Below are 9,546 nucleotides of genomic sequence, written 5' to 3' on the forward strand. Positions count from 1 at the left end.
AAATCCTATGTGAAGTTCCCAGTGATCTGCAGCCAGTGAAAGGGACATGCCACCTTTAGCATGCACAAATTTGGACATAACTCACATGCCTGACAACAACTCCAGCTCCTCCAATATGATAAGCGGTATGTCACTCTTCTCCAGCCACAGAAACCCTCAGATCACAGACATGAATCAGTTCCTATACATACAACAAGCAGGTATGACACAGTAAATGCCCATTTGGACAAAAGAACAGGACAACTTCCAACACATATGAAATTCCCAGTCATGTGCACCCAGTGAAATGAACACACCATCATTAGCATGCAACAAGATTAACATATCACCTGACTGAGGACTACACTTAGCTCATGCGCCCCACAGCAACTCCAGATCTTCCAAAACTGTAAGATGCTTTTTGCAAAACACTGCCATGCTATCTTCAGATCACAGACAGCAATCACTTCCCTGGCAAGAGACAAAGATTCACACAGTTAATACCATTTCAACACATGAAAGATTACATCTTCCACCATACACCACACATACATGAAGTTCCCAGTGACGTGCACCCAGTGAAATCCATTTCCCATGCAACAACAAAAGTCTCCAGCTCCATAACTATACTTAACTTGCAGGTATCACAGAAAATCCATGGACACAAAGAACACAGTTATCCACAGCCAGACATCCAGAGGTCATCACTTCTTCAAAATATTGCACATTTCAGCCAAAAACCTGAAAGGACAACATTAACAGACATTGGCAGGACACAGCAATCTATGCCCTAATCACACTACAAAACCCCACAATTAGGCAAACCCAGGAACAGTAACGACATTAGCTACTTTTGATAGTGCACACAGTACTTTACTCACCAAACCAATCTTAAACAAAACAAAAAAACAAAGCCACTCACAGTGACACATCGGAGTCTAATAGACCAACAGATGCTCAGTGGCTAATGCATGGATATGCATGCTGGATCCCCACACAGGGCAAAAGTACTAAGATGACCCGAGTCCTAGTAGGGTGTTCAAAGACTACACAGGGGTCACAATAACTCCAAAAGGGAAATTAAATGTGCATTGACCCAAGTAGCCACTGAGACACCAGCAGAAAAAAGTATATGCACACTTTTGTTTTACTCTACGCTCTCAGAAATACTCACCTGAGCTCACTGTTTCACCATTACAGATTTCCTCATGCACCACCCAGACTGACCAGCCACTAGCACTCAAGCTCCATGCAGCTGGTACTATGGATATTACCAAGACTACCAGAGGACCCGGCCTCAGAGACATAGCCCAGCTCATCTGTATCTCCAAAAAAAAAATTTCCTATGGCACCTTATGGACTCAAACACTTTGGAGCATAAGCTTTCATGATCTTGGCCCACAAAAACCTTACACTCCAAGATACCCATTAGCTGCCACAGCACTGCTGGTTGTTTCCCAGGGCCTTGTGTCTGTGACGCAAAGGGTATGAGAATGATCCCAGGTAACCACCAAGCACCACTGTGACTGCCACACTTCTTCCTGCATGACCCCAGAAGACCACATGAGGGCACCGCGCCTGTGAGATAAACGCTTTTTGCATTACCTTGAGTGTCACTGTGGAGACGTGACATTTGTTCATGCATCACAAAAGCAGTGATCGATCATACGCAGAGCGACAAGAAATGGAGAACTCGCCGCTTACCTCACAGAACCTCCGCTTCTTCTGAACCTGCCTTCGCGGATATTGCCATAAACCACGCGGACTACATGGGATGAACTTCCCCTGGCTCGCTCGCCCGCCTCTGGACTCGGATCCGCCTATGGCGCACAAAGACCACATTATTCACAAAGCCACACCGCCGCATCACCCCACCCCTTGTGCTAAAACAGTCTGTTCTGACTTCCCCAGAGAGCCCGTCGCATTCGTACCCACGCTGGATGTTATATCTTAAGCGTAGCCCTCCCGCGTGCCCGCCCTCACGCAGGTGCTTCCTTGGCTAGGACGCTCACATCCTCTTCAGAAAACCACCACCACCACCACATAGGAGACACAAAAGACTCAGGTAGTGCTGAGCGGTGAGAGAAACCCAGTGCGGTGAAACTTGACGGCTGAGAATGGAGCGTCTCTAGCTATGCGCACGCCGCTCCCGGCAACTCACTTTTCTCCAGAGGATGCACGTGCGCTCTCGCCACAATAACCTCCCACCCGCTTCTCCTTGGCCTGCGCACAATGCGCAGTCTGGCCGTGCACTCCTGCCCCGAAACACATTTACTGGCTAGAGTGCCTCCGAGCATTCCAACCTTTCGGTAGATACTTAACTAAGGCGGCCCTTCCGCGCGTCCGGGTCTTGTTTTCCTTTGTGTGACCCTTCTCTCAACCAGCGATACCATCACGCAAGCCCGCCAGGGAAAGAGACACCGGACCGGCTGCGCCCGCACCTGCCAACAGACAACGCTTCACTGCAAACCTCGGTTGCAAAAACTGTGGACAAAACTTCCCGACCCCACAATATCAAAGATTCGCTCAACTACTCACCATTTCCGTTAACACGAGAACATCCCCCTCAGACCGGCTCCCACCCACCCCGAACACTCTCACCCACAACGCACATAACTACGCTGACGCGCTCTCGGCGTTCCCCCCCCCCCGCCCCGCCAAAGGGGCCCGCGGCTGGCTAGGATGCTCACACCCTCCTCAGAAAGCCACACATCGGTGAAGGACAGAAGGAGGAAATAGCGGTGACCGGTCATGCAAACCCAGTGCGGTGTAAGAAATGACAGCTGAGAATGGAGCATCCTTAGCCTACGCCCGTGTCCCTCGCTTAACCGTCACATTGTCCTCAAGAAAATGCAAACCTCTGCCACGCGAGGAGCGCCCGCCCGCCCGCTCGCTCCCCCCACCCCTCTGGCAGATTCTTCCCATCGGTAACAGCAGTTTTTACAGAACCCCGCTTCAAAGACAAAAAGGCGCAAAACCACACAGGCTTCTGCCCGCCCCCCACCCCCTTGGAAGATACTTAGCTGCTCCTGTCTCCGAGGCGTTTCTCCCGTCTACGGATCTTTGTCCCCATACGTCGACATCGCTCGACCGGCGAAGCTGTCGCGGATGAACGCAGAAGGAGCCGCGAGCCTCCAGACAAAAAGAGGAGCTGCTCAGGAAGGTGAACGCGTCTGCAACAACAAACATCGCTGGATCGTAACCACTTCGCCTACACTGAGGTTGACAAACTCGCAGCGCAACGACACCGAAAATGACGTCACCTACCGCTTCCTTAAGAAGGAGGAACACTTAATGCACATTGCACACACCTCCCCTCTCATCCCTACAGATTGCATATGCTTCTACACCCTACTGGTAGCCCTGCCCCTTACAAGCCCATCACTGACTAGGACGCTCACGTACCCTGCAGAAAACCAACACCAAGGACAGAATGAAAGTAGGAAGCGGTGATAAGTGGTCATGCAAAGCCACTGGGATATAAGACAGAGAACGGAGCATCGCTAGTTACAATGATGTGACTCTACGAAAAATGAATTTTCTGCCAGAGGAAACGCACGCTTCCCGGGGACAATTAGCCTCCCACGGCCGCAACCTTCATACCGCCGATGAAACGGGACAACATTTAGAAGACTTATATGTATCGCCAGGGAACCGCGACACCTGGAATGCTTCAAACCATACAATCTCGCAGCTAATACTTAACTTTGACACTTAAACAGGTGTCGTGCTTGAGCTTGCCGTCTCAGCGATGGTCAAACCTTCACTCCCATAGACTGAATTTACGCAGACATGCAACATTCCTATCAAAAACAAAAGAGGGTCACCACGGATCACATCACAAGACAAATCAAGACCAAATCGAGGTACAGCTACATACAGAAACAAAGTTGAACTACAAAGCTCAGGAATACACTTACCTCACAGGGCTATACACTACTGAAAATCAAAGGAAAAAAAGAAATATATACCTGTATTACCTGCAAGAGGTCTTATTAAGCATTGTACTACTCACATCAACTCCCACTTCACCCAAATAGACAACTACTCTGCTTCAACAACACTCTCACACCGTGAACACACAGAGAATACAGATTAGGTGTGTTAGATTGATTCTGACCTGCCTCAGAGATAATACAGGAAGCCGACACACTATGAATAATGTGAAACTACACAAAAACACCTGACCAAAAAAACAAAAACAATACATTAACCATACATACATTTTACTGTTACTTATTACCTACACTCACCACAGCTGTAACCATCTCCACTTTGCTCTATCAACACCCCTTAGCAGCCACACAACACTGAATGACTGCATGAGCTCCCAGACCTACCTTACATAGTGCCCTAAGCTCCACCCCTTCAATTTCCCATCATGATTTGCGGGCCAGAGGAAGCTATAAAAACAGCTTCCTGCAACACAAAACCTTTTAATTAATTTCCACTAGTAGCAGAAAGTCATGCTTCTCTTCATGTTTGTCTTCCACTAACAATCCACAGAGGCCTCAAATTCAACGACCAGGTGAGCATAGTTACTATATTTTGGAATCTTAAGAGGAAGACACTTTTCGTGAATAAGGGAAATACAGTACAATGAGTGTAGCTGTGTGACTGCTGAAAAAAGTAAATTCCCAAATGCTGCCTGAGAAGATTTGCTAAGTACTGGATAAATTGATTGGCTGACACCAAAGCACATATCTTTGATATCACTCTCAAGCTAGAGACTGCTGTCACACCCTGTTGCACTGCTGGAGCACTTGATAGGAACCCTAGATGCTGACCATCCCCAAAGGCAGCTTCAGTGAAAAGGGCAATCTGTGAGAACTTATGCATCAACCCCCAATCATTGCTAGTGTCCACTCACTTCCAGAGTCCTTCATCCCATCATCTCTACTCCCCACTCTGTACCCCAATACACACACACACACACACACACAATGAGCTCAGAGCTCAATTCTACTACACAATAGTCACTGCCTGATCAACTCCCCCCCCAGCAGCATTAACATAAGGGGGGGGGGGGCTTCAGATACACAAGAGGATGGGGCAATGGCCCAGGCAACTTAATATGGCCCAGGGGTCCCAGCCAAGACCAGCTGCTCAAAGGGACTAAGGCAGACCTCCTGCCCACCTTCATTCCACACTGCTCAAAGACCAGCCTAGGAAGTAGCTGACAGGACAGAGGGGATCACATAATTAAGCATGTGTTCAGCAGTGTTTACCTGTACTAAAGACTGTGTACAGCCACACCATGTTACTGCCATTATTGAGTGATAATTACAGAAATCCCTCTTTAGTAGAGTGCCAACCCATTGCCTGAACTAAACAAGAAAGATTTAGTTTTCCTTCTTATTAAACTTGAGGAAATTATTTCTGTCATGTTGACATGGCTATTTACAGATCACATTCATGTATGTCAGGGCTGAGCTAACTTTTAGGTCACCAGCCTCCCCTTTTTAATTCTAGATTTAGCCTTCCCCCACAACCTCTAGAAGAACCAAGGGAAAGTATGGGGGGGGGCCACTCAGAAAGCAGACAGAAATCTCAGAAAGGGGATGCTAACAGACTCCAGGGGATGTCCCAAAAAGGTAGAGGGTGTTTGGAAGTAATGCCACTGAAGATACCAAGGATAGACCCCAAGACAGTACCTTGTCAAGCCAAGAACTTACAAGTTACCAACTCCACTTCTTTCAGGGCCTCTGATTGGCCCAGCAACAGGGAAGCAGGGAAGGAAGGCACTCACAGGGCACCTAAGCTAAGAGATGCTGCAGGGAGGGAAAACAGGGCCACCACAGGATGAGGGGGAATGAGAAATGAAGCCAACTCTCTATCACAACAGACCAGGCACTGAGTGCGAGCCAGGGCAGATGACAAGAGAGAGGCTACAAGAAATGTATAAAGGAATGGATGGCTGCACTCCCTCCTTTTCAAATACTACACCAGAGGGTGACAAACCCCCACTTTCCACACTCCAGTTGCATATGATGCTTTAACATTTCACTCCATCCCAACTTGACCTATCATATAGGGAAACTTCCAAAAACACAGCAGCAGGGTCTGACTGAATGTTTCACAGACAGCAATCTGCACTAATCTTGAGTACTGCATGCAGATGTGGTCTCCTCACCTCAAAAAAGATATATTGGCATTAGAAAAGGTTCAAAAAAGGGCGACTAAGATGATTAGCGGCTTGGAACGGGTCCCATATGGGGAGAGGCTAGAGAGACTGGGACTTTTCAGTTTGGAAAAGAGGCGATTGAGGGGCGATATGATAGAGGGATATAAAATCACGAATGGTGTGCAGGAAGTGATTATAGAAAAATTATTTACCTTTTCCCATAATACAAGAACTAGGGGACACCAAATGAAATTGATGGGTAGTGGGTTCAAAACTAATAAAATGAAATTTTTCTTCACACAGCGCACAGTCGACCTGTGGAACTCCTTGCCGGAGGAGGCTGTGAAGGCCAGGACTCTCTTAGGGTTTAAAAAAGAGCTTGATAAGTTTTTGCAGGTTAGGTCCATAAATGGCTATTAGCCAGGGATAAAGTATGGTGCCCTGGCCTTCAGAACAAGGGCAGGAGATGGATGGCGGGAGATAAATCACTTGATCATTGTCTTCTGTTCTCCTTCTCTGGGGCACCTGGCATAGGCCACCGTAGGCAGATGGGATGCTGGGCTGGATGGACCTTTGGTCTGACCCAGTATGGCCATTCTTATCTGACCTGGGTTTCTGTTTACCCAAGCAGTGGTGGTAACATACTGGAGTGTTATACTCATCTGACGGTAAAACGATGAGGCAAGTTTTCTGGTGAAAGACTAGTCAGACTGGAGGATCATGCCCAGTTTTCCCTTCAAAACTAGTTTGGTAATTGAAGTAGCAACTGTAGTTTTTCCACCCTTGCTAAGAGCTACAAGCACAGTTACCTGAAATCACTTGATGGTGTACTGTTTGTGCCCAGCCTGCACAAATATGAAAAGGAACAAACGGATAAGCAGTACGCACAGCCAAAAGGCAGAGGACAGCACATGGTGCCCTATGGCCAGCAGAGTAACAGCAGACAAGAAGTACATGGTGAGCAGCCTTCACGGTAAGTGACATACCTCTTTACTACTTATCTTGAGCACAGACAAACTGTTGAAGCAAAACAAAAAGCAGTCAAGTAGCACTTTAAAGACTAGCAAAATATTTCATTAGGTGAGCTTCTGTGGGACAGATGAAAGCTCACCTAATAAAAGTGCTACTTGACTGCTTTTAGTTTTGATGGTGTATAGACTACCACAGCTTCCTCCCTGTTACTGTTGAGAAGCACTCATCAATTCTGAGTCTGCTCAGATCAAAGGCAAAAATTAAGTGGCTCATTTATGTGTAGGAACACAGTTGGTGGTCTCCCAAAACAACTAACTTCCTAGCTGTTATTCAAAGCTTGTTTTCTCAACTCAGACCCTAAACTTGGGAGGAAACATTGCCTCTCAGATATGCACAGTAGTGACTACATGTCCCAGGGTACATGCGTGAGGCTTCAGCACATTGGCCATGTCTACACCAGCCAAAAACTTCAAAATGGCCATGCAAATGGCCATTTCAAAGTTTACTAATGAAGCACTAAAATGCATATTCAGCACCTCATTAGCATGCAGGCAACAGCTGCAATTTGAAATTGACACAGTTCGCCACCATGTGGTTCATCCAGACAGGCCTCCGTTTCAAAAAGACCATGCCAGCTTCAAAGTCCCTTTATTCTCATCTGCTCATAGGAACAAGGGGACTTCGAAATATGGCAGGGTCCTTTCAAAAAGGAGCCAGACAAGCCACATCAATTTCAAAGGGCCACAGCCCACATGCTAAGGAGGCACAGAATATGTATTTCAGCACTTCAAAGTTTGGGGCTACTGTGGACACGGCCATTGTAATTCAGTGATGGAAAAGAACCCTCTGAATATTGAGCCAAGCCTGAGCAGCTCCTATCTCCACACACAGGTAGACACAGAAGTTGTTACAAGTTAAGAACACAATTTAAAAACAAGAATCCTTTACTTACACTGCCAAAAATGATGATTCCCTAATTGTTGGTAAACAAAATTGCTAAAATGAATAGTCCCTACATTTACCATCTAGCAGCACCCATAATAGATGATTATATGTCAGTTGGGCAATGGCAATAACTGTCAACATAATTGATGACTAATATAGTAGTCCGTCAGTTTCAGTAGTTGACCACCATGCATGTACTTCTGCATGCTGCTCTGTCAGCACAGTTAGCCAGCACCCCAGACTACTGGGGAACTCCCACTGACCACACCCAAATAATGCATGAAGACAGCAGGCCAGATTTGTTGGTAAAACATCTTGCATCCTAGGACACACATTGAAACAAAATGCTTGAACAGACTAACTGAGATCAAAGTTCTGTTTATGGAACAGAGAATAAATTACGCCAGTAAAAATGCTTGCCTTTATTGATTAACACAAATTACAGGGAAACACACCACAACACTATTATTGCTGGAAGGGGAAACTCAGGAAAAAAAAAAAGCTCAAAATTGTGAGTAGGTTTACTACCATACTGAAAGTTGCAGCAGTGTGTGTCAGTAACCAAGGATTCCCAACAAATGAAAAGGAAAGTGTGGTTGTGAGGGGGTGTTGCTGGACAAGATATTGCACGGGTGCTGCACAACAGGTGTACCCTACATCTGCTGACTCAGCACCTTGATGACAAACTCAAACATGTTAGATTCCTCCTTCATGATCATTATCATAGGAGCACTGACATCTTGCGTTCTGTTACTCAGCACTCCTCTTGCCTGAAGACATCAGCTGTAAGAAACAATGCACAGAAAAGGAGCTGTTAAACTCCACCCCAACTTTGAAAGACTTCACTAACAAGCACATTTTGCAGCATATCTAGTCTTTTTCTCATGGATCCCAGCAAGACACACACTTCTGCAACCACCATCCATACAGTGAAGGTAAGCTCAGAGGCAAAAAGTACAGTTCTGGCTGGGGGAGCAGCTTTAAAGGGAAATTCCACACTTTCCCACAGGACAAACAGGAAGCAACGGACATTCAAAAGGTCCAGGGGCTTCAGGCCACTGTGATGGTGCCTGCAGATCCAAGCCCTTTAAATCCCTGCTGCAACACTGTGCTACAAGCTGTAACCAATACTGAGGGGAGAGAAGAGGGCAGTTACCCAACCAGCACTGAGGACTGCCTAGCCTGCTCCCTTGAGCCAAAACACTGCCCCCTTCTCAGACCACTTACCAACCCTCTCTCAAACTCCTTTCCCCAACAGCACACTGAGGCTGTCAACACCACTGCAAACACATCACTCTACAAGACATCTAACTGCTGAAAGTAGGCCAGGAAACCAAGACTCAACTACTGTATGACAGCAGTTTCCACTCTACTCTGAGCCCACTTAAGTAAGAGGTATGACCTTAAACCTGTGACTGCACAATACTTTGGACAGGGCCCTACAATGCCTCTTCCTTCCCTACCCATACTCCATCCCTTCAACCAAGTCCCCACCTTCACTGCACACCCCACATCCCCCCAAAAAC

At 46.8% G+C, this 9,546-nt stretch overlaps 1 long non-coding RNA gene across 3 annotated transcripts in view; it reads right to left on the reverse strand.

The window, feature by feature from the left end:
* LOC142004271 (uncharacterized) overlaps positions 1 to 1,807 on the reverse strand; it is a 3,062-nt gene extending 1,255 nt beyond the window's left edge. Inside the window, exons 1-4 of one of the 3 annotated variants that reach the window (XR_012642958.1) lie at positions 1,684 to 1,807; positions 1,154 to 1,298; positions 330 to 720; positions 86 to 181 (exon numbers count right to left, since the gene is read on the reverse strand). This is a non-coding gene — a long non-coding RNA (uncharacterized LOC142004271). Of the gene's footprint in view, positions 1 to 85; positions 182 to 329; positions 721 to 1,153; positions 1,305 to 1,683 lie in introns of all 3 variants that reach the window. The other 2 variants (XR_012642959.1, XR_012642957.1) reach the window with 2 other exon arrangements.
* Positions 1,808 to 9,546: the final 7,739 nt, after the last annotated feature.

Source organism: Carettochelys insculpta, chromosome 31, assembly GCF_033958435.1.
Source record: "Carettochelys insculpta isolate YL-2023 chromosome 31, ASM3395843v1, whole genome shotgun sequence".
Taxonomy (NCBI): domain Eukaryota; kingdom Metazoa; phylum Chordata; order Testudines; family Carettochelyidae; genus Carettochelys; species Carettochelys insculpta.